Genomic DNA, 24,682 nt, shown 5'->3' with positions numbered 1-24,682 from the left:
CTTTTAAGTAAGACTATTCACGCTAGCTCTGCCGCTTGTCGCATAGAGGCATGAGCACAGCACTCTGGGGTGCCTTAGAAATCACAAATGAAACAGTTCAGAATCACTAGTGGCGTAGGAACAGCACAAGAGACATGAAATCAAGGCTCTGGTAACCCTTACTTTAAAGGGTCAGTGTGGTCTAGTGGGCACAGACCTGAGCTAGGTGTCACAAGGCCTTGGTCCTAGTCTTAGCCCTGCCATACAATGCTCTGCCAAACCTTTTTGTGCCTCCATTTCCCCTCCTAGCCTTTGCCTGCCTTTTGTGTTGATGCTATAAGCCTCTAGGCCAAAAGTAGCTCTCTCACTGTTTAGGTGCAGGGGCCTTCATTGTGAACTCTGCTAAAGAGAAATTATTCAAGTCCTCAATTGCCTTGCCATTCACTTTCACTCTAAGCAGTTTCATATGTTTGGAGTGTTGTATAATTTGATAAAAGAAGGAGCCTTTTCTTGCTAGCTTGAGGAAAGGAAAGAACAGCTCTTGCGCAAAAAGCTGGCACTAATTAATTATGCAAGTGAGGATCAGCAATATTCCATGCATAGCCACATTTGCATATTTCTTGTGTAAAATGGTGCAGTATAGACAGTCTTCATGTCCAAGGAATATGATCCTTCTTCAAAATGGAGGAGGCCCTGCCTAGAGTAGAACCTTGCTTAAGAAATTGAAAGGACCAATAGACAAGAACTAATCCACCCAACCTTTGCCAGGCAGCCTTATATATAGGGCCCTTCACATACTGAAGTAAATCTGCACACAGTTTACAATTCTCTTCTCCCTCCTCCCCCTTCCTGCCCCCCCCCCCCCCCCCATCATACATTCCCTGCCTTTAAGGGAATTCCATTTCCCTCACACTTTTTGCCCCAGAGCAGCAGCTTTCCCATCTTCCACAGCTTCTAAAATCTGCAATAAAAAGGGACTCGCCCCAACACATGGGTACTCTCTTCCCAGATTGCCCCACAGTTAAGGACTCCAATTCAGTTCTTTCAGCTTCCGTGCATGGACTGAATGGTAGGATACATGTCAATGAATAGCATTTACTCCCTTGCCCCCACCTTTCATCACACCCACTCTTTTGACAGGAATCCAGCCTCTTTCTTACAGTCTCTCATCCCCCAACTTGTTCTCATTTCACAATGCCTTAGCCTATACCAGATGGCCCCCTCTGCCAGAATGCAAAGAGATGTGTTACAGGATCATTGCCATAAACTAAGGAATTAAGAATAAATAATCCATTAACATGCAAACCAACATTGTATGGTATTTAGAGAGCTGGAGAGATCATCCACTCCCACAGTTTTAGACTGAAGAAATTATGAAGTACTCGCAGAAGGTCAGGGGAATCCAGAGCATCAGAGAACAAAGAAAGACTTGAAGAGATCACAAGATACCCTCCATTTCACAGAAAAAGAGTATAATGAAGAAGCTGATGCAAAGTTTATGCCTTAAGGGTCTGTGAAGGCTGTACAGTGCAAAAACTGGAATAGAAATAGAGGGAAGATATTTCCCTTCCAGTAACATGTATTACATGATTATTGAATTGGTAGGATTTATTTTTAATGAATATTATACTTTTGTTTTTTAAATTGCTTTGGTGGGGAGAAGAAGAGAAGATGACCCTTTCACAAATACCTAAACTCATTCAAATCTGCCCTCAAAAACCCCATTCACTTCAATAAAACCTTCACACCACAGGAGCACGTATTCTCTCAAAACACACAAAATCATAATGGGGAAAAGATTTTGAAAAGACCTCAGTGGTGGCCTAATGTTGCTCATGTTGAAATCAATATGGCTACGAATACACTGGCCCCTTTTCCGAAAGGGGCATGCTAATTTTCAACTTCAGAATAGGGAAATCCGCGGGGGATTTAAATATCCCCCGCGGGATTTAAATAAAGATGTCCGCCACTTTTTTCCTACTTCAAAGTAGGAATAAGAGATCCTCCGGAATAGGGCTTTATTCCGGAGGATCGGACCAGTCTAGACGCTTTTTTCCGGCTTTTCCCCAAGCCGGAAAAAAGTGGCAGACATCTTTATTTAAATCCCGTGAGGGATATTTAAATCCCCCACGGATTTCCCTATTCTGAAGTTGAAAATTAGCATGCCCCTTTCGGAAAAGGGGCCAGTGTAGATGTAGCCTATAAGTATTACAAGAGGAGCAAAGGTAGGCCAAGATTAAGCACTGCAGAAAATACCACACTAGCGCAGTGTAGTTATGTACACAGTTTGTGGAATCTGTTTGGCATTAAAGTTTAACCTAACCTGAGTTGTTGGAGTTAAAAAAAAGAAGCCAAACAAAAAACCACGCCTGCCTTTTAATGTAAAGTTGCAATTTTTCCCATACCAACTCCCCTGTGTTGAATGATGTTCTAAAAATATACCAAGACAGTGCTAATGTTGAAGCATTTCCTTCCCCAGCTGGGCAGAGGTATGATCTGTTTCTCACGAAGGACTGACATATGGTGCTGATAACTCTGATTATGTCAACGTTTATTAGTTAAGTAAAAATCACAAGTCATCTTTAAAGAAAGGAACCCAGATGCCTGCAATTAATATTTCCCAATCCCACTGAAGAGACTGTAACTTAATTCCTAATGTCTTTACTTTAAAGGGCTCAAAACTCACAAATTATGTCATTAGGAACAGCAATGGCTAACAAGAGGGTTCAGTATGATGTATTTTTGTTAGCTGAGGCTAATTGGAGCCAAATGAATAGAACGGTGCTGTAAGGGCAGGCAGCAAAAAGATCCTTGGGTCTCTAGGAGCTGAAATAAATTAGGGCAATCAGCAATGTATGCAGAATTCAGCATGTTCAATTAATATTAACAGGCTAGCAGTCAACTGCAAAGCTCCACCATTACAGATGAGTTCTGCTGGGCAGCAGATGTTTTATTACATTGTATAAACACAAACAGCACGGCCAACTAAGTCAGATCAAATAGTAGGCAAAAGGCAACAGCACATAGGGGCTAATGACATGTATCACAGGGGGTCTTTGCAAAGCTGACTGGTATGCATTTGAAGAGCAGTATCATATTCTTTATTAAGTAGAGTTTGGGCAAAAGGGGGAAGGAGAGGTGAAGATAGTAAGGAGGACAGGAGGCAACTTTGTCACTTATGGTCAAGGCCAACAGTGTGTCTTTGGCAGCCTGTGTGCTTGAAAACTGCCACCTGAACATTCAGTTATTTGGTGGAGGATCTGATTCAACCTCTTCTTGCTGTGTATGCAGCATGACAAATTAACTGTTACAGTAACTAAAGTCACTGCATTTGGCAATTTTAGCTTTCAGATCTTTCTGAAGTATGAAGAAACAACTTGTCTTTCATCTCAATCGCCTCCAGAAGACTATTAAAGGTTTGGTGTTCAAAGCCCTCGTTTTTCTCCTCTGCTAGCAAAGGAACCAATGATTACATCATAGACAAATGCTAAGGAGGCTCTCTATAGAAGAACATGTTTTCACAAGGCAAAACTAATGTTAGTAGTTTAATATTAGGATTTAAGGGTTGTACATTGTTGCATAGATCATAATCCTGAGGTGCAAATGTGTGTCAAGTTCCCACTTCCTACAGTGTTTATTAAACAACTCTTTAATTGGAGGGAAATTTATACAAATTGCTAATATTATTTTGTGGAACTCAGCCCAAAGATTTGTATGAATGTTACCATGAGAAGAACAGCAACAAGACCTAATAGCCACTCTTGTGGATGGTGAGGTAATGTGGCTTTTATTCATACTCATTGATGACCAGTATATTTTAATAATTACTTGAGACAAAAGTTACAACCCTATCATTTGCTAGCTAAAGCATGGCTACACTACAAAAATTAAGTTCACCTAATTTACATAGACTTACTGCCACTGCAGTGATTAAACCACTTTTTGCATGCCCACACTACCCACCTCGTGTCAACAGTGCATATCCTCACAAGACATGCTTGCACCAATTTAGCAGGTCAATGAGGGCTATTACGGAATGGCTTCTGAAAGTCAACAATTGTCTAGACAGATGCTGCGCCAGCCTAACTTCATTGACCTACATTAGGTCTCTTGCGTAGGTGGAGATGAGTAAGTGAAGTAGGTGCTGCATTTTAATGTAGACACTAAGGCTGCATCTAGATTGGCATGATTTTCCAGAAATGCTTTTAATGGAAAAGTTTTCCATTAAAAGCATTTTCGGAACAGAGCGTCTAGATTGAGACGGATGCTTTTCCGCAAAAGCACTTTTTGCGGAAAAGCGTCCGTGCCAATCTAGACGCGCTTTTCTGCAAAAAAGCCCCGATCTCCATTTTCACAATCGGGGCTTTTTTGCAGAAAACAAATCTGAGCTGTCTACACTGACCCTTTTGCACAAAAGCTTTGCGCAAAAGGGACTTTTGCCTGAATGGGAGCAGAATAGTATTTCCGCAAGAAGCACTGATTTCTTACAGTAGGAAGTCAGTGCTTTTGCGGAAATTCAAGCGGACAGTGTAGACAGCTGGCAAGTTTTTCCGGAAAAACTAGCCAGTCTAGACACAGCCAAAGGATATGTCTAGACTGCATCCCTCTGTCAGCAGAGGGATGCAGATTAGGCAGGTTGACATTGCAAATGGGCAGGGATTTAAATATCCCGTGCCTAATTTCCATACAAATGGCCACCACATTTTGCCAACTCAGCACTTTGTCCGCAAAAAGCGGCAGTCTAGAGGGGGATCTGTCTAGAAAGAAAGCCTTTTTTGACAGATCCTATAAACCTCCCTGCAGGAGGCATAAGGGATCTGTCGAAAACGGCTTTCTTTCTCGACAGATCCCCCTCTAGACTACCGCTTTTTGCCGATGAAGTGCTGAGTTGGCAAAATGCGGTGACAATTTTTATGCAAATTAGGCACGGGATACTTAAATCCCTGCCTCATTTGCAATGGCGACCTGCCTAATCTGCATCCCTCTGCCAACAGAGGGTTGGAGTCTAAACATACCCTTATAGAACTAGATGGACAGAACTCTGCAGTGTATGCCAGAGCTGAGTCTCTATTGTGAGTCAGCTTTGCTTTCCATCAATAATGCCAGGATGGCTTCCGCCACCTTCTTTACTGACTGATGAAATCAGGATTCTTCAGATGAGAGAAGCAGCTGTAGGAGCAGGAAGACAGTTTTTTCCTGTGGGCAGTTACTAGTGTTCTTGCTCCAGCAGACGGCACATTACAACATGGAAAAAACATCATTCGGGATGGGAATAACTTTATCTGCCTCTTCTGCACAGGAAGATCTGTTACCGTAGCTTATTTTTTCCCCCACCCATTCCCAAGAAAAGGGGTAGACCATACCATCTTCCCCCTAGGCTCCGCCAACAGTCCAAGAAAAACAGTAGTTCTGCCACTTACTGTTTGTCAGTATAACCCAGAGGAGAACTGATGACTACATTAGTCTCTACCAGGATGATCTATCTTGTTTTGACATATTTTAAAATTTCCCTTAGAGGATACAGTGTATGATCATTTTCAACAGCATTAATGAACAAAAATCCCCAGAATTCCCTCCTTCCACTGCTTGGGCAATGTGTTGCTGCCAGGTCCAGACACAAGGAGCTCAGGTTGCAAACTTAAACCTTAGCTGAAGTACCTGGTTTGTTCTCGAGGTACTCGTAGCAGTGGTTTCTCACAGCATCACTGTTGGGTCTGAAGGGGGAAAGATGCCAGAGTATTCCAGAAATTATATATAATTAATGAGGTGATCAAGGCACCATAACACTTAACAATGAAGTGGCTGTGAGCTTGAGCGACATTATCATGTTCTTCAGCACTGATTCATGAAGCTAATTACATTACTGAACTCACTCTCTCCATTAACAGCACTACCTTGAAACCCATACAACGCCAAAGGTGGTGTTATATCGTGTAACAAACGTCTTTCGAGTAGCCATAAGACAGGTAAGGGAATACCTTTTAGCGGGCCAATTTCTGTCAGTGAGAAAGATAGGCTTTCCAATAAAAAAGCAAAAAAGAATTACTGTTCACCAGAGATGATTATCTGTTGTATGATTAGGAGGCAATCTGGATTTCAGTTTATATTTGCAAGCCACCATTTTCTTTCTTCCTACAAAGTGCTAGTCAACATTTTTTCAAATTGGGTAGTGAACCAACAGACCAAATCCAATCTCTCAGACCACAATGCAGATTTCAAGCCTCTTTTTGTACTAGGCTTCTCCCCCTTCCCCCGTCCCCCATCCCTGTCCCCGTTTCCCAAAGGGAACTCTGGGGAAAGCCAGACTCTGATCATCAATTTATACCACAGATTTCAGACATATTTGGATCCCAGGGTTGTAGCTATTCATTTCAGAGACATGAAGTTCAGTCCATCTTTTCTTAGCCTATGCATTGGGACAGTGATTATGAAAACTAGCATAGCACATTTTAAGGAAATACACTCATCTCATGTTAGTGAGAATCTAAAAGTACTTCGTTCTGCTTTACTCTTCAGTTAGCTGAAACATTTCAGAGTGGATTTAAGATTATACTTGTGTTACTAACAAATAGCATACCTATACCTCTCACAAGGAGAGGAGAGAGTCAGATTTCGTGAAGTCTACTGTTACCCAAGCTTTTGATTGTATGTAGAAAATGCTTAGGTATCATGACTGGCAGCAGTATAACCACCAACATGGATAATATGTTCCCAAACAAGACCTTTACAAAGTATTACCAAGCAACATAATATAATGGAAAAAGCTAATAGCAAGTTTGAACACAACATATCCATTCCATTTAAAACAACTCTACTCTTCAGCTCTTCCAGTTATGTAGCGTTTATACCATGCCGTGAAGGGCAAGTTCAGGCTATTTTGAACAAAGATAGACTCAAGGTAAATGCTCCCCTTTGTCCCATGTTTAGCCTGCTTAACTTTGAGGTGGAATGGGTGATATTTAAGCCAAATTTCAGGACCAGCTTTCATCCTTAACCAAATGGACCATCTCACATTGCAATAAAGTCACGCTTTATTAAATCTCAGAACCCACTACTGCCTCACTTTCCCTCCTTCCACAGGAAAGTAACTGGTGCTTTTGAGTTACTCCCCCAAACCATATTGTTACTCTTTAAAGTGCTGCATAGTCCTGTCTTTTGTTTCAGCAAGACCAGACTAACACGGCTACATCTCTGTTACTATTCCCCCAATGTGTGACTGGCTTAACATAAAAAAATTAGAATTTGAGCTTTCTATGGATTCATTACAGGCGTAGTGAACTGAAGGTTTTTAGAGCCATCTCCTCAATGCAGTTAGCTCTAGCCAGGCATATCCTTGTGGTCAAGGTGGAGAGGGTCCAGTCCACCTTGTCTCCCTATCCGGCAAAGCAGACTCATTTTTATGGACAGCCCTGTCCCTGCATTATCTTGTGATGCATGGTCACCCTCTCCAACCAAGGCAAAATACATCCATTGCCATTGAGACATAACAAGGAAGAGGCGAGTTTGAGCCCACCTCTCCTTAAAAGGCCAGGCCAACTTGTGACACCTGCATGTATAGGGAGCAGAGTGGGAATTCGTATAGCCTAGCCTTCCCCCAGCCCCAGAGAAACAAACTATGTGGGGTGGAGACTCTGAAACTTGATGTGAGAGAGAAGTGAAGAGGATGTGCTGCAGAGAGACCAATTGTTGTTTTGTATTCTCATTTCCCTTAAAACCTATGGAATTTGCTGCACAAGTTAATGTGGGGTATTGCAACACTAAGGCTGTGTCTAGATTATATCCCTCTTTCGACAGAGGAATATAAATTAGACTCTTTGAAATTGCAAACAAAGTGGGGATTTAAGTATCCTGTGCTTCATTTGCCTAATTGCATCATGGCGCTTTTTCGAAAAAGCGCTATTTCAAAAGTGAAACCACAGTTTAAATGCAATTCTTTCGAAAACAGCAGGCTTTTTCGAAAGATCCTGTACTCCTCAAAATAGGAGGTTTTCATGATCTTTCAAAAAAGCCTGCCATTTTTGAAAGAACTGCGTATAGACCGCATTTTCACTTTTGAAATTGCCCATGACGCAATTAGGCAAATGAAGCACAGGATATTTAAAGCCCCGCTTCATTTGCAATTTCAAAGGTTGTTTCTCAACTACAGGGGTTTTGTCGACAAAAGTGGCCTTTTGTCGACAAAACAATACCTGCGGCTCCACTACCCCCGAGTTCTGTCGACATAATGTTGGCAGAACTTGGCAGTTTTGTCGACGGCGGTAAACCTCATTCTACAAGGAATAACGCTTTTTGTCAACAGAGTTCTGTCGACAGAAGGCGTTATTGGATCTACACTGTCCTTTGCGTCTACACTCTCATGCTGACAAAGCGACTTGCTTTGTCGACAGAACTGGATGTAGTCTAGACGCTCTTTGTTGACAGAAGCCTGTAGTCTAGACATTCCCAAAGTGTCTAATTTATATCCCTCTGTCGAAAGGGGGATGTAGTCTGCACACAGCCTCACTCCTGAATTTCCTGCCTACCGACACTTGGGTTGCTAAGCGTCCAGTTTTCATCCAAAACCCCCAGTCAAAATGGGACCCTTGCGAGGCCAGTCAGCACAGTTGGCCAGGCTGTTAAAAGCCTGTGTAGTCCCCTTACTAAAGGGGCCTCTGTTTTATTCTGAAAAGACTCTGTGTGCTACAATCCAGACTACAATTCCCATGAGCCCTTGGAAATAAACAGGAAGGAAGGACTCTGGGGGGAGAGAGGACTGCTCTCTCTGGCTGTGTCTACACTGGGCCACTTATTCCGGAAAATCAGCCGCTTTTCCAGAATAAGCTGCGAGCTGTCTACACTGGCCCTTGAATTTCCGGAAAAGCAACGACGCTGTACTGTACAAAATCAGCCGCTATTCCGGAAAAACTATTCTGCTCCCGCTCGGGCATAAGTCCTTATTCCGGAACACTGTTCCCGAAAAGGGCCAGTGTAGACAGCCCAGTAGTCTTTTCCGGAAAAAAGCCCCGATCGCGAAAATGACGACCGGGGCTCTTTTCCGGAAAAGTGCGTCTACATTGGCCACAGATGCTTTTCCAGAAAAGCAGCCTGCCAATGTAGACGCTCCTTTTCCAGAAAAACTGAAAACGGAATAGTATTCCGTTTTAAGCAGTTCCAGAAATTCATGCCAGTGTAGACACAGCCTCCATGTGCTTGAAGAAGAGGCCTAGCAGTCTGGGACTGCCTTGGAGTTTGGAACCAGAGGGGGAGCCAGGCTGCTGCCAAGGACATGGATCCAGTGCAGGGGCTATTGGAGTGCAGCTACTGGATGACTGTTGGAACTGGGAGTTAGCAGGTTGCTTCCTATAGGCACAGCATGAGGCAGTAAGTTTGGGCCTTGCTGGAAGAGTGCTGCCTGGGACAGAGCTGCTGTTTAGCCTGGACCAAATCCTCACTACAGCTGCAACATCAGCACGCCCACGCAAGCAAGTGTCTGGGACTGAGTTTAAGGGTGTGCACACTCTGGGGTGGGGTCACTGTTGTCTAGCTATATAAGCTTCAATTATTGATGTGTGTTTGTTAATGCTATTCCTTGCTAATCTGTTAATCCCTGTTTATTCAAATTAAGTAAAGATGGTTTATTTTAAAGTGTTCTATTAGATATAAATGATTTGTAGTTGTTCTGGAATTAGATCCAGATTTATGTTGGAATGAGTATATTCCTGGAGGCTCTCAAAGCACCAGTGTGTGTACAAGGCCAGTCAGGTGGAGGCACCGCCACTTTACATTCATTGCCAGCAAGGGACTGCAGTAAGGGGATGGATAGGGCTTTCCCCAGCTAAACACCATCAACACTGGGGTGCTCAGGATCTCTTTTGGGTTAAAACACCAGGCGCCCAGGCACACCTGTGAGTGTGACCTGCTCCCCAGTAACCCGGGGAGGAAAAAGGGGGTTACACCTGGTTGGCTTCAGGAGAGTAGGCAGGATCCATGCCTGGCTCTGCTTAGCTCCCAGGAAGTGATCAGCCTGTCTCACCAGTTCCTGGATAGAGGACTGGCTGGGAGGACCGTGCTGCTCCTGTCTTCAGGCACCACCCTGGGAACAGTGGTCAGTGGGAGCTGCGGGGGGCAGCATCTGCAGGCAGGGGGCAATGCACAGAGCCACCCTTCCATCGAGGAGCTGGATGGACATGATGTCGCTTTCAGGAGTCACACAGACTTCCTTCCTCCCCAAGAAACGAAGGTGCTGCCTGAGGTCAGAGTCACTAGACCCAAACCCCTTGGGCCCAGCCAAGAGCAACCCTGCACCCCAAACCCTTTATCCCTTTCCTATGCCCCTCACCCTCTCCTGCACCATTCCTAGGCCCTCACCATATCCCAAGCCACTCATCCCCCCACTCATCCTAGAATCCACTCAGCCCCGACCCCTCCCACATTCCAACCCTCTGCCCCAGCTGGTGAAAATGAGCAAGTGATGGAGAGGGAGGGTGGAGCAGAGGTTCAGTTTTCTGCTATTAGGAAGTTGGCAACCCTACCTACCACCCTCCTTGAACGGGGGGGGGGGGGGGGGGGGGGTGAGGATGTAGGGGATAAGGTCAATTAACATCCCTGGCAGGGGATGGTCCTCCAGACTGATATCCCAGGAAAATGAGACTTTAGGGACAAGAACCTAGTGCACTTTTGCAGAAATGAAACCCTCTCTTCCTTAGTTTAGACTCATTTTCCATAGCTGTCTCATCTACCATTGGGGGCAGGGAAGAAAGAGGGCTCTGTGCTTTAATTTCTGCTTAGCTTTCATGTCATGTTGCAGTTTGTCCAAGCTATTGATTAGACAGCCCTGAGTAGTGATGCATCATCTTAGGTAACAAGATACTAGTTATATTTTGGCCAGTTAGCACATTAAATACACACACCTTCATTTTATGCTGAAAAACACTCTACAAATATTAACTAGTTAATACTCAACATTCCTGCCCTTCCCTTCTGTAGCCCCCTTCCAACAGGCTTCCTCTTGGCTGTTTTTTTCCCTAGAAACCCACCAACACCTCCCTCCACCTCTGCCAGTCCTTTGTCTTCCTACATGTTTTGCTCAGTCTCCCTGTTGCAGGCCATTTTGTCTTCTCTCAAGATCATTCCTCCTACCTTCACCTTCAGTCATCTGTTTTTCATTACCCAACCCAGCTGGGGCAGCAGCAGGAACACTGAATATCCAGATGAGCAGGGGGAGGATTCAAAAAGGATATGGGGTGGGAGAAAGGTGAAAATGGGTATCCAGTGGGAGAAGGAAAGAGAACTGCAGTGGCACACAAAAATGAGGGCCAAGAGAAAAATATAATGAAAGAGCCAGGGGTCAGAAGAAGAGGACACACTATGCTAACTGGAAAACTTGTACTTTTTCTCCCCTTATCAGGAAGTTCCTGTGTGAGGCAGACTCTGTTTGTGGTTATGTGCAACTGAGCACTAACCATTGCAAAGAACAGCTAGAAGCAACCTCTCCATATTTCCTTGAAGATTTAAAAAAAGATAGAACTGATCAGTTTCTCCCCCCCTCCTCCCCCCCTCCATAAAAAAAAGCTATTCTCATTGACCTTTCTTAAAAAAAAGTGGACATTTAGGGCAAAATGCATCTTTTAAAAAGATATTTCAACCAGACCTGAAAAGGAAAATATCAGGCGCTCCCTCTTACTCTGCTCAATGGCAAAATGAAAATACATGCACAGCCACCACAAACAATCAGAAAAACAAACTAAACATGTCCATATAACGGTTTGGAAACCCTTTCAGAACAGAGTGAATTAACCCTTTCAGAACAGAGTGAAAATGTAGTTCCTCTCTCCTCTTCCCCCCAAAAAAGAGTGTTGCCCCGTCTCACACCAGCTGTACTTTTTACTATCAATACAAATGACAAAATATTTTTCTCTCTTAGAGGCCTTCTTTTCTCATTGTTTGTAGAATACAAGAACGCTATGAGAAGTTGGGTTCCTTATCTTTACAAGTACAAGGACTAGCAAGTCTGTCTTTGCATACTTCACAGCAATTGTGAACTTCTCCTACAGCCTAAGTTTCTTGACTTTGACTGGAAGGCTCACTGCCACATGCTGTGTGAACATACTGAGGCAATCTGTGTCATGGACCAGGACTCCATTATGCAATATGTTCTACAAACAGAACAAAAAAAACCCCCACACATCCACAGTCCCTGTCCCCAAGAGCCTACAAACCTTAATTTCTAATGTTATTATGCCTCACAAAGCTGCTGCTTTAAAAGAAAAGAGAAGAAAGAAAAGAAAATTTGAAGGATTTTTTAAAAAATGGATCATGACTTTTTTTTAAAAGGTTTACAAACTCTGGGATGAGTTCCCCCCATCCCTTCTTCTAACCACACTTAAGTAATAGTAAGAGGAAGGGAGTGAACAGAAAGCAAGAGGAAAAGGGGGGAAAGAAAGAGAAATAGAGAAGAAACTATAAGAAAAAAACCTACCAAGAAAAAAATACCTTTGAGAGTTCCTGGTTAACTGTCAGCATCACTCCAATATCACCACTATGCACAGGGAGATCTCTGTCAAGAGAGTTGTTGTCCAGGAACAAGAATCAAGTCCATTTAAAATGAGATATTTCAAATTCTGGGAGAGAGAAGGCAGGCCAGTAGAGACTCAGATCAAACACACTACTTTGGGAAATGGCTTAGGGGTGTAGGGAAATAGCTATCTTTTCTAAAGATAGAAACCAGACATTCAAATCCCCATGTAGTCTTAAGGGGAAGGGGTGCGTGTGTGTAAAAATTGCCACAGTCTTTGAGACTCTATGACCCTGGGTAACTAATTCACTATAATCTCCCCCTATCAGGGGACTCTCCTTATAAAGCTCTTTGTTTTAAGATTTCACCTACTGGTCATGTTCTGCCTCAGTTATCTCAATTCTTTCCACCTGTTTGGATGTCAGCAGCAGGAAGTAATCAAGGAATTAACTCCCTGCCCCCAGTGCTAGTATAAGACTTCTGCAGCCTCACACACACCCCTGCACCGGAGATGGCTCCCTGTTGAAAGATTTCCCAGGTGTCTTTCTGCACAGCTGACTTCTAGGGCCCACAGCACAGAGTATGGTCTGCATTCTGTCCGGATGCTGCCACTTTATTTCATGTTTATATTCTGATCACACACCGGCACTAATTACCAAAAAAACCCACAACCCAACACTGCTCCAATTCATGCAGGATATTCACATCAGCAGTGACAGAAAGGCTTTTATTATTATTATTATTATTCAGGACTGAAAAAAGTTATAGTTGGGAACGTGGATGCATGAATTATGTGTGGCAGAACTGAAGCGGGTGTGCTTTCTTGGCTGAACCTCTATATGGAGCAAGCTAGTGGACTCTGAGGCAGGGGATTATAAAATTAGTGGTTCTGATTTAAACAAAGAACTGATTATTTAGGTCAGAAGATCTCTGTCCTAGCCCCATCCCCCCATAATAAATATCTACATGTTGCTGACTCATCGCAGTGGCCAATATACAAACTCACACTTCCCTCCCTTTGTATTATACAGTGGTGTGCAAGTCCTTTGGGCTGGCCATGCACAAGCCACGTTATCACTCTTCCTTAGCAATAATTCTCACATGAAAGGAATATCGTGATGAAAATGTGAGGTAGGAGGCATCAAGGTGAAAATTCTCCAGTGGTGAATTCTGCTTCCCCACGTGGAAGTTGTATAATTCAGCATTCAGAATTAATTGTCAGCTTCCTTTCCACAGCACCAGCACAACTAGGATTTTGCAGCAGGAGGAGGAACACCTTGTGAAAGTTAAATGAGCAGATGCCAGGCTGATACTTCAAGTAATCATTTTTCAATTTAACTTTCATGTAAGTAGTTGCACATCATGTTAGCCTGTAGGGTATAAGCACTGTCACAGGGAGATAGACCAAGTACTTAACAGTTATTCGATCTAGCAGAGAAAGGCATAAGATCCAATGGCTAGAAAATGAAGCCAGACAAACTAGGACAAAAGACATTTTTTTAAAATGAGGGAGATTAACCATTGGAACAAACTTCCACAGGAAGTGGTAAGCTTCCCCTTTCTTGAGGTCTTCAAATCAGGGCTACATGTCATTCTGGAAGAGATGCCCTAGTCTAGTGCTTTCCAAATGGTGTTCCGTGGAACCCTGGGATTCTGCAAAGTGAAAATAAGAGTTCTGCAAGAAAATTCCGTTACAATAACATTTTATGATTTTTAAAAAATAATTAATATTTAAGTATTTATGAATTTTATTGAAAACAATTTTCATGTGTTTGACACAATAAGTGTCTCTGTGTAATGCCAGCTTAGCTAGAGAGTGGGGACGATGATGTTGCTACTCAGCACTGTGTGCAGTCAGTCAGTGGTACGATCGCCTGTTAAGTGCCACAGTAAATCCCCGTACTCACTCTCAGGGAGAGTGGATCACGTGGGTGACTGAATATGAATATACCAGCACGGAGTAGGACAAAGCGGAAGCTTCAGCTGACAAACCAGCTGCTTGTATGGGAGTGCACAGGCAGTGCTCTCACGAATACTTTACTTCAGTATAGTCGTGTGATTTCTTGTATTTAAAAATTTAACCGTGACAAATATAAATTGATTCTGATAGATTAATCTATGTGCAATTAAACTAAATGTTGATCTCATGACCTTGTTTAGCATTGGTTTATTATTATCCTTACTTATTTGTGGTCTACTTTTTCAGCTCCATATATAAGACTGTTATTAGGGGTTCCACAAAATTCTTTCAAGTTTAACAGGATTCCATGGCCAAATAAAATTGGGAAACACTTCCTTAGTCAAACAAGTCAGTGGGATCAGTACAGGAATATCTGGGGATGTTCCATGGCCCTATGTTGTTCAGAAGGTCAGATGAGACTCTCTCATTCTCCCTGCTAGAGTTAACCTTTATCAAGCTATTGATCATTGTCTAGATAATGATAACAGGGTGCACACAGCCAGACCCTCTCCAAATAAGTCTCAGAAGGCTTTAGCATGGTGTAAAACCCGTGTCCTTTATTCCTTCCCAATTTCCTTACCACCAGTGTCCAGATAGATACCATTTCACAGGGTTTTTCTCCATTCCCAGGCTAAGTCAGTAACCAACAAGGAGGCTTCCTCCTGATTTCTCTCCAGTTGGCCCCTTACTGCTTTCTAGCTCCCTCCAAGCCTTTGCCAACACCTGCCACCCTGAGGAGCCAGAGGCTACAATCTTCAGGCAGGAATCAGGCTTTTTCACCTGCCCCAATCTGTTCCTCATGACTGCAGCCAAGTTACTGCTGCCACAGTAACCAAAAATGGAAAAGAAGAACATCCCCCCCAGGAGCTGTAGCCAGAGAGAGAGTAAAGAATGCCTTAGCAATATATGATTCTGTAAAAGAACAAGCCTCAATAACGCTAGAAATGTCACTAGTAGTATCCAATATGGACTCTTACTTGCCACTGTCTTCTCCACTGTTTTTATACATAGCCCCAATTGCTATCATTGGGTAAGTTATTATTATGTAAGATAACTAATTGTATCTGCTAAAATACACAGGCAGAAAAACATAGCAAGTCACCTTGGAGGCAATGTTACAGAGCAATTATGTACACATGCTAAAAGAGGTCATTCTGCAACTGGTTTGATTTGCTTGCTTTGGCTGGGTGGACAAAATCCTACAATTGGGCCTACCTAAAAGGTGTGTTCATCCACCTTCTTTCCACTCTCTCCAAAGGAGGACACCAGACAGTGCATTTTGCCATGTGCTGCTGGTATCATTCCAAATGCATTCTCCTCTGCTTACAGAAAACAGTGACTTAACAGCTCAGAGCATCAGGATGCATGAATACAAATAAATAGGAAGCATGGTAGGTGTGGAGTCAAACTCAACTGACAGATTATGTTGTGGGAGGAAGGGGAAGCTGCTGTAGGGAGAACTTTGAACCATGTTTCAACTAACCAGGTCAAGGGACAGTCAGAAGCAGTTACAAAAAACACAGTTGTACTTGTAGAACACAGGGAAGCTCAAATCTCATTTTTTGCCTTTCATGTTAAGCAGTGAAACAAATGTGATCAACAACCATAGATAGCAGTTATCTTTATCTCATTCTAGCAGTACTTATTGTGAGATCTCCTTAATTGAAAAAAAATCATTTCTTTTAGACTTCGTATGTTTTGTTTCATGGTCCTTTCTGTAGGCTGTTTGGATTTGTCAGCTGTCTCAGAGCCTAGCCCAATAGCCTTGAGTGTGCGCCTCTAAACACAGCTGCAATACAAATAATAAAAGGATTAAATTCTGAGAGGTTCTGAGCACCTGCTGCGGAGCCACTAGCCCCTTCCAAAAAAATCAAAAAGATGGTCAGCGTCATTTAGAATTGGATCCAAAAGCCTTATACTGTTTGGAGAAAATAAAGTGTAACATTCAGGACACATCAAGTCTGACATATTTCAAACATTCTTTAATTGCCTAATAAATTGTATCTTACTATAAATTTGAAAATGACTGTTAGAAAAATTGTAAAAAAGATGAATGTTCAAATGTTTGCTGTAAGAAGAAGGTAAAAACCTCAGAGGTGCATACAGTCACTTCAGTAAGATGCTGTATGCAAAGTGGTGTAGGGAATTTTTGCCATGTAGCTCCCATGATTTTAATAGGAATCATATGGTTAAAAAAACCGTGCTTTGAAAACAGGAAGATTCTGAGGCCTGTTACCAAGGATGCCAAATGCACAAGCATATCTGTATTGCACACAGAGAAAAATCTAAGCCACACACAGAAAAAATGTGTGCCATATGCATTTATTAGTTTAAATAAGAAAAATAGAGCCCTTTCTTTACAGGCTGTGATATATTTGGCAGGGGAAAAAAAATCAGTGTGCCTAGTGACAGACCCTGGATTGTGTTGCAATAGCGCCACACAGTGCTTACAACAGAAATTATTTCTAAATTCCAAAGGCCATGCCAGTGTTTTCATTGCAAAGAGATAGTACTGGGCTCTAGGGCAGAAGAGGAATAGCATTCAGTTCTCTACATACACAATCGTCTGTTCAAGTGTTCATCCTAATAAGAACTACCAAGTCCTTCAGTATTTGTGTAGAATGCTCCAGATGCTATCAGAAACAACAGATCTACCTGCGTGGAGTTTCTTAGAGTACTTTTCACCAAGACCGTGAAAGCTTGAACAAAGCTGTAATGTAGTCCTCTGTCCTTTATTATCGCATCCTTCTCTTATCCTACACTATTTTCTGTTTTTCCTAGTTCCCACTCCACTATTCTACACCAATTTACAACAAAAAAAATCTCGCACACAAAATTGCTCATTTTTGTTACAAGTCTAGCTGTAGTTTGCAATTCCTCTTTAGGAATTACAGCTTGCCATTTCACCATCAACCTTTATAATTCAAGTTGGTCCAATAAAAGATCTCACTCACCTTGATGAATATTATCTTACCATAAATGACACACAAGATACTTAGTCTGACCTCTGTTTAAAACTATATTGAAAACTACTGTGTGAACCAGTGGTGGGCAGTCTGTGGCCCATGGGCTTCATGTGGCCTGTCAAAGTTCTACGTGCGGCCCACGAGATATTTTGTTTACCATTGACAGACTCCGCTGGTTTCCATCTGCATGGTAATAGTGGTAGGAAAAAAACTAATGTGACCAATGTGGTAAAAGAAAGGGGACGTGAAGTGAGGTGTGTGCTGATTGTACACGTTGACTGACAGCCATGCACTTGCTCTGCATCCAAAAGTTTGCTAAAGGTTCAGTCAGCACATCCCACAAATGTTAGGTACACAACTGGCAAAATTCTTCTATCCCAACCCTACTGGTTATGACAAACTTGCTGTCACTGAAGTGAACCAGAGCCACTCAAGCAACCCACTCGCTAGCCTAAAGTTTCCCCATCACTCTCCTTTGCAGCTGTGTCATTCCATGTTTTTCATCCGTACAGTTATATCCAAGATGTGACATCATAAAAAGGGGGCTTGACAGGACAATATTCTTAATGCAAAAGAAATCTCACATCACTAAATACTTTCTCAGCCTTGTTTAGTAGTTGTGTCCCTCATTTTGTACCTTTGTCTGGTCATGAAAGTGAAGAAGAGTGATGTGGATATTCTTCTGATTAGCAGGTGTAAATACTCTGTTTATTCATAAAACACCTATGGACTTCATGGTCGTATGTAAACACACATCAAAAATATCCCAGCATCCAATCCTGACTGTGTTAAAGGAATGTCTCTCATAATTGTAGTATGTCTAGAAGCCCAACAGCTATTGTCTGGCACTCACATCCACAACACTGCATACTTACATTATGTTTTAGAGATTTCAGCAAGTCTGTCAGGCAACCACTTGTGCAGGACACATTACATACATCAAATCAAAAGTCAGCACCATATTGCAAACAGGCAAAATCCCCCATTAAGGTCAATGGAGTTGTGCCCATTTATGTTGGCAGTCAGTATGGCCCATTCTGCTTAATACTAACTCCTCCCTCCCCCCCCCCCCCCCCCACACACCACACACACATCACTAGATGTTAAGGCATTCCTCTCCGCTACCTCCTCCTCTTTCAGGATAACAACACAACACACTCTTCTTACTCCTTCTTCATAGAGCTGCACACTTGTGTCATCTTGTTGCCTTCCATAGTTCCTTCCCTGTATGATCAGCTATTTTTAGGTTTCAAAAATAACAAACTCCCTAAACCAAGATCCCAGATAACTTTCAAACTTAAGAAATAAAAAAGCTCAAATAGAAAAAGAAAGGTCAAATACGTCCAATGACTGAATTTTCCTCCCTTTCTCCTCCTCTCCCCACTGCAGTAAAATAAAACACAGCCTGGATGGCCACAACAAACCTCTACTGCCTGCTTAAAGACTAAACGAGGGACAGTAAGTTGATGAATTAGAGCAATGTCTCAAAGTGTAAAGACTCATGCTAAAAAAAGAACTTTAAGAACATGCAGAGTATTCTAATTCCATACCTGCACAAGCTTTAGTCTGCCATGCTAGTTGATTTTATTACATTGTTAGTGTTCATCTTGAATTTAGTTTTCCACATCCTGAAACACAGGAATGCTATTCGCAGATCTCACTACAGCTGTATAGCAATTTGGCATTGACTAGGTAAATGGCTGAAATTGGGCCAGAGCTCTGATGTTTGACTTTTTAATATCTTTGAGAAACGGAATAGCTAGAAGAAAACACCATTTTCCTCAGCCAGTGCCATTGCCAGCTTACTCTCCAGGGTCTCTTCTGATGGTGGTCCAACATGTCCCAAGATGGTGAGGATGCTTTCCTATCCCTCCTCCTTATGGTCAGTCTTAGTGAGAGCCTCTTCCAGCTGTTTCTGAACCATTTTTCTGGCATCACTCCCTCCCCCTGCTTAGAAGTTAATGAGAAACTGAAGATCACAGATTGTATTGGAACTCTGCACCACTGAAATCAATTAGAGTTTTTCCATAGATTTCAGTGGGAGCAGGATGAGCACTAAAGTCTTCAGAGCCAATACTAGTCTTATTCCTCACTCTTGCAATCTTCATGTTGATAAAAGCACTTTACTACCATTAAAGTCTGTTTAAAGAAGGCAGATTTGAACATCCTCATTTAAAATGTACTTATATTAATCCTCTACATCAACAGTATGTGCAGAAAACCATTCTGAGTTGGGTCTTTGATCATGCTCGGGTGCATTAGTCTATTTTATTGATCAAATAATCACTATAACACAATTGTTTTTATAATTGAAGAATTTTCATTGATTTCTTTTTTTAAAGGGTAATAACCTTTAATTGTTATTATGGGTGAACTTCCCTGTTGTTTTCTCTCCATGGGATGTATCAGTTATTGGACACATTGCACCTCTTATCTGATTCTTGTCTCAAACGCTCCCTGTGTATGTCTCAGGCTTTGAGCCATCTACAGCTCTCAGGGTGCAATTGTGGCTATGTCTACACTCGCGGCTTCTTGCGCGAGTAATATGCAAATGAGGCTAAGCGTGGAATATTGCCGAGCCTCATTTGCATACCTAATGAGCTACCATTTTTTTTCAGAAGAGGCTCTTGCACAAGAAGGAGCATCTACACTGCCCCTCCTTGCACAAGAAAAACCCTCTTGCGCAATGCTGTTACACCTATTACTTGACAGGAAGAACGGCATTGCACAAGAGGGTTTTTCTTGCGCAAGAAAGGGCAGTGTAGACGCTCCTTCTTGCGCAAGAGCCTCTTCTGAAAAAAATGGTGGCTCATTAAGTATGCAAATGAGGCTCGGCGATATTCCACGCTTAGCCTCATTTGCATATTACTCATGCAAGAAGCCGTGAGTGTAGACATAGCCTATGTGTTTTTGTTTTTTTTTCATTTTCAGGCTGGGCTCTAGTTGCAGTCCTCTGGTACCAACCATGATTGCCTCAGCAGACAAAGGCTCAGACTCTTACTGCGCTTGCACAAATATAAATAGCAGCATAACCATGGTAGCACAAATTGAAGCAGAAGTGTGGCTGAGTCACAAGCTAAGTGTATGTGTGTATACAAGCAGTGGAATCATACTCCAATACGCATCTAAGAGAAACTAGACATGAGATTGTAAGAAAGGTGTCAGTAGGTATTAAAAGCAAGGAGCTTATCAGACTAATAATTTTGGGAGAGTGAGGGAAATAGAAAAGTGACTGGATTAATTTACTATTTAAATAAAACAAATGTGGCCTAGGGCTCTTACATAGACTGAAAGGATCAGAAAAGATGGATAACTTCACTTAACTTCTAAGACAGACATTGCCAGTACTACAGCTGGACCAAACTTATTTTCTGTCACTTCCAATGTCAGGGTTTTTGTACATCTCTGGCTGAAAAAGGTAGAAAGCTGTCAATAAACAATTTGGCATTGCATCTTGAGAACATTGTTTGGCAAACACCCATCAGTTCAAATATTCCACAGCATAAACATGTAGAAATTGGAAGAGTAGATTTAGACAAGAGAGTCAATAAGTGTAGGGGAACCTGGACTACACTGCCTGGCAACAGATGGTGATTCTGCCTTTGACACAGTGCGGCTCCCTAAAAAGCAAAATCCAGGTCTGTCTCAAGTCTGGTGCACATAAGCACGCAGGCATGGTTTGGGAGGGAGAAGTTTTGTGAGGCAGGAATGTTTTGAACAACAATGCAGATTAAGCATGGTATGTGAGATCACGTCAAGAACACATGATAAGCAGTCTTGTCCTGGCACTTCTGTTTCTGATAAGCAAACATTACAGATGCAGCCATATAACTGTCAACTACGCACATAGAAGCAACATCCTGAGTGACAGGATATACTCCAAATAGGGCATTGACGTATCTTACACAATACATTATCAACTGGTAAATATTATTAGAATGACCAAGTCTTGCTTTGCTATAAGATGGACATAGTAAGTACAATCGATGGGAGGGAATGGGCAGGACTGACTCACAGGTCCTGCTCGATGTAACTAGAAGTAAATAGGCCCTTTACACTGGCGACACAGTGCATGGAGTTCCATTGAGTGGGAAGAAAAGGAACCACAACCTCCTGCCTGGCACTGTAGGTAGCATACGAATGAAGTGTAAGTGAATTAGGCTTTATTATTGTATTATAGTAGATCTTTTATTAATTGTTTTTGCTTTGCTTTGCACTGTATTAATTGCTTTAGAATTTATATTATTTAAGGTTTAAATTGTATAGTACTTTTTTTAAGGCTTGTAAAACTTAAACAACTATTTTAACTGCTAAAAGCTTGCAATAAATAAGAAAGTGGTTAAGAATCCCTGGAGTGTCCTAGTTTCCCTTGAATCTAAAATAAATCGAACCACACAAGAAAAAAAACCAGATCCAAAACACAACAGCAAATTGCATAAATCAAAAAGCATGAAACCAAGAAAATAGATTTGAAATTAAGCCACACTAAATACTAACCAGTTGACATGAGTTTCGGCACTCTATTTCTAAAACAAGATTGCAACTTAAATAAAAAAGTTGACCATGAATAGTTAGCTGGAAAATTAGACTTTTTTTCAACAGCACTAAGCAAACTACTATGACTTGGAAAATGAAGCTTATACACCTATGCTTGATTCAGATGTTTATTCCAAAATTGCATGTGATTAGAAAAAAAACCCATTTGTGTTGCTTGTAAAAGTATATACCACAGCATGCACAATTTACTCTTTGTACCACTCCGCTTGAGTTTCTCAGTCTTTCCAGACACCCGTAACCTTTTCAGGAGTCTGATTTGTCTTAAGTAACCTTACATTTCACTTCACTTAAAAAGAATTTTTGTAAGTAACAGCACACTATTACTGAAAAATTGCTTACTTTCTCATTTTGACCATATAATTATAAAATCTAATGGATTGTAAATATTGTACTTACATTTCAGTGTATAATATATAGAGCAGTATGAACAAGTCATTGTCTGTGTGAAATTTTAGTTTGTCCTGATTTTGTTAGTAGGTTTTTTTATGTAGATTGTTGTAAAACTAGATAAATATCTAGATGAATTGACATACACCCCAGAAGAGAGGGTTACATTAATACCCTAGTTGAAAACCACTGCTTTAATGGAACTGGCAGAGTCCTTCTGACATGGTTCAGATTTTTCAGATCAGAAACTGTAAAATTTTCAAGAGTACCCACATGACTTGGAAAGTCACTGTTCAACTTTTATCTCTAGCCACATAGTTCTGTCTGTTTGTGTAATATGCCTCCGTATTTTTCATGTCTTGTGCCTGAGCAGTCCAGAAAAACAAAGTCATTTACTTATTGGACATTATATAGTAACCGAGATTAATGTTATGTAAAGGGCAGGGGAGAAGAAAGAACCCACCAAATCTGGCTGAAAATGAAAACACTAAAGATCTCAGCCCATACATACCTACAGTAGCAGAAAATGTGTGTGCATCTACAAGTGTTCAAATCAGATATATGCTCATGAACATAACTGGCCATATACTAATTCCAGTTAGTTAGCATGCACACAATTGCTGTGCATGCTAACTGAAAACCATGCCTATGGAACAATACTAATAATATAGCAAATAAATGCAACTGTCCACTACAGTTAAGAATCTCACTCTCTATCCAAGGTGTTACATGACAACCATTTTAGTACAGCTGAGTACCAGGGAATCAGAACTTAAGTAGATTCTGATTTTCACCTGCTCATAACTTTCTAAGTAATAACATTTAAAATAGAAATCTTTCAAACTCTCATTCAGCCCAGTGTTGATTTGAGAAAATTTGAGCAAAAACTTTGCACTTGATTATTAATTCTGTATTACTTTTACTGCAGCCCCTTTTCATTGTGGGTTAGTCCCTTTCATTGCCCCCGACCTCCAAGAAAAGCTTAGATAACTATTCCATATGCTTCAAATATCTGCTTTCAATAAAGTGGTTCTAACTTTCAGTAAAATTCAAGAATAGGTCTGCAGTATAAGCAGAGCAGCTGGTCACCTAGGCAAACAAAATATTAGAGGCAGCAAAGCAGAACATTACATGATTTTGTTAGAATGACTGCAGATGGGTTAGCGCACACACATTTGCTGATTTGCCTCAGTCCTCCTACTAATGCTTTAGCTATGGAACTCAAAACTCAATTCTAGGCTTGTAGGATTGAGATCTACAGTAGCTCTGAAGCAAATGTTTACCAAAAATATAACACAAACTTTAAAAAAACAGATTTCTGTGCAGGCACAACACTTCTAAATTTTCTTCTCATTTGTACCCATGTAGAAGAGTTAAAATAAAGAAGAAGGGAAGGCTCCCCCTCCTATACTCAAAACAGAGTGCAATTCTCTTGTCCTCTCTGGTTTAGGTTACCAGTACTTACTACATCTACCCCTTCTCTATGACAAGAACTTTCTCTTATATTTCAATCTAACAGCCATCCATGGAACTCAGAGCTAACTTTGGTAGATTTAATCCAATTTTACAGTGGAGTAAGAGGAAAATCAGATCCAGAGGTTCTAATGAAATTTTTATGTTTCTGCAGAGATTCTAACCTCTACTGCAAAGGGAGCCACCATCATAGGAATAAAAAGAAACAAAGAAAAAATAATAAGAATTCAGCCTACTCACCAGCTGAAAGCAGGAAGGCACAGTCCACAGTAATCAGATGGCACTATAGCTAAAACTACCTGTTGCTCCTAAATGTAAAAGGCTAGTAACTAGAAAGGGATGTTGGGAAAAGGTTTTAATAAGAATATGTAGGTAATTTGGGGAGTTTGGTACTTGGGGATGGGCTTGAATTAAAATTTTTCTGGAGCCTAAGTCTTTAGGTGTGAGATAAACAAGCTTTCACAACTGGAATGTGGGCAACAGCTTTGAATTTGAGTCTTCCTTTTAAATTTATGTTTCTGGAATAAAAGCTTAACTGATGTCTGGCCTTTCCACTGTTTGTTGTTCCCACAGTTTATTTCTCTCCTCTACTGTAGAGTCACTGGCATTTGTAAGCAGTGTGCCCCCTAAGTTGCAAGACAACCCAACTTCACAGGTGATTCATCAGCCCCACCTCCTCAGAGACTCAGGGTTCTGTGCAGGGAGCTGAGTGACTGGGTGGGGCTGATAAATCAGCTGGGAAACTGTGCTGCCTCCCAGCTTAGAGGGAACACTGCTTGTAAGCACTACTACTGCAAGAAGCAAACCCTTTGGCTGTGTCTAGACTGGCAAGTTTTTCTGCAAAAGCACTGACTTCCTACTGTCTGA

At 41.6% G+C, this 24,682-nt stretch overlaps 1 long non-coding RNA gene across 3 annotated transcripts in view; it reads right to left on the bottom strand.

Moving 5' to 3' along the window:
- LOC142826885 (uncharacterized) overlaps window positions 1-24,458 on the bottom strand; it is a 75,321-nt gene extending 50,863 nt beyond the window's left edge. The window contains exon 1 of one of the 3 annotated variants that reach the window (XR_012901147.1): window positions 24,056-24,458. This is a non-coding gene — a long non-coding RNA (uncharacterized LOC142826885). Of the gene's footprint in view, window positions 1-12,436; window positions 12,738-24,055 lie in introns of those variants that run through there. The other 2 variants (XR_012901146.1, XR_012901148.1) reach the window with 2 other exon arrangements.
- Between the last annotated feature and the right edge of the window lie 224 nt (window positions 24,459-24,682).

The sequence above is a fragment of the Pelodiscus sinensis genome, chromosome 1 (genome assembly GCF_049634645.1).
Source record: "Pelodiscus sinensis isolate JC-2024 chromosome 1, ASM4963464v1, whole genome shotgun sequence".
Taxonomy (NCBI): Eukaryota; Metazoa; Chordata; order Testudines; family Trionychidae; genus Pelodiscus; species Pelodiscus sinensis.
Note: the sequence above shows the minus strand (reverse complement) of the source record. Positions and strands in the feature narration are given on the sequence as shown.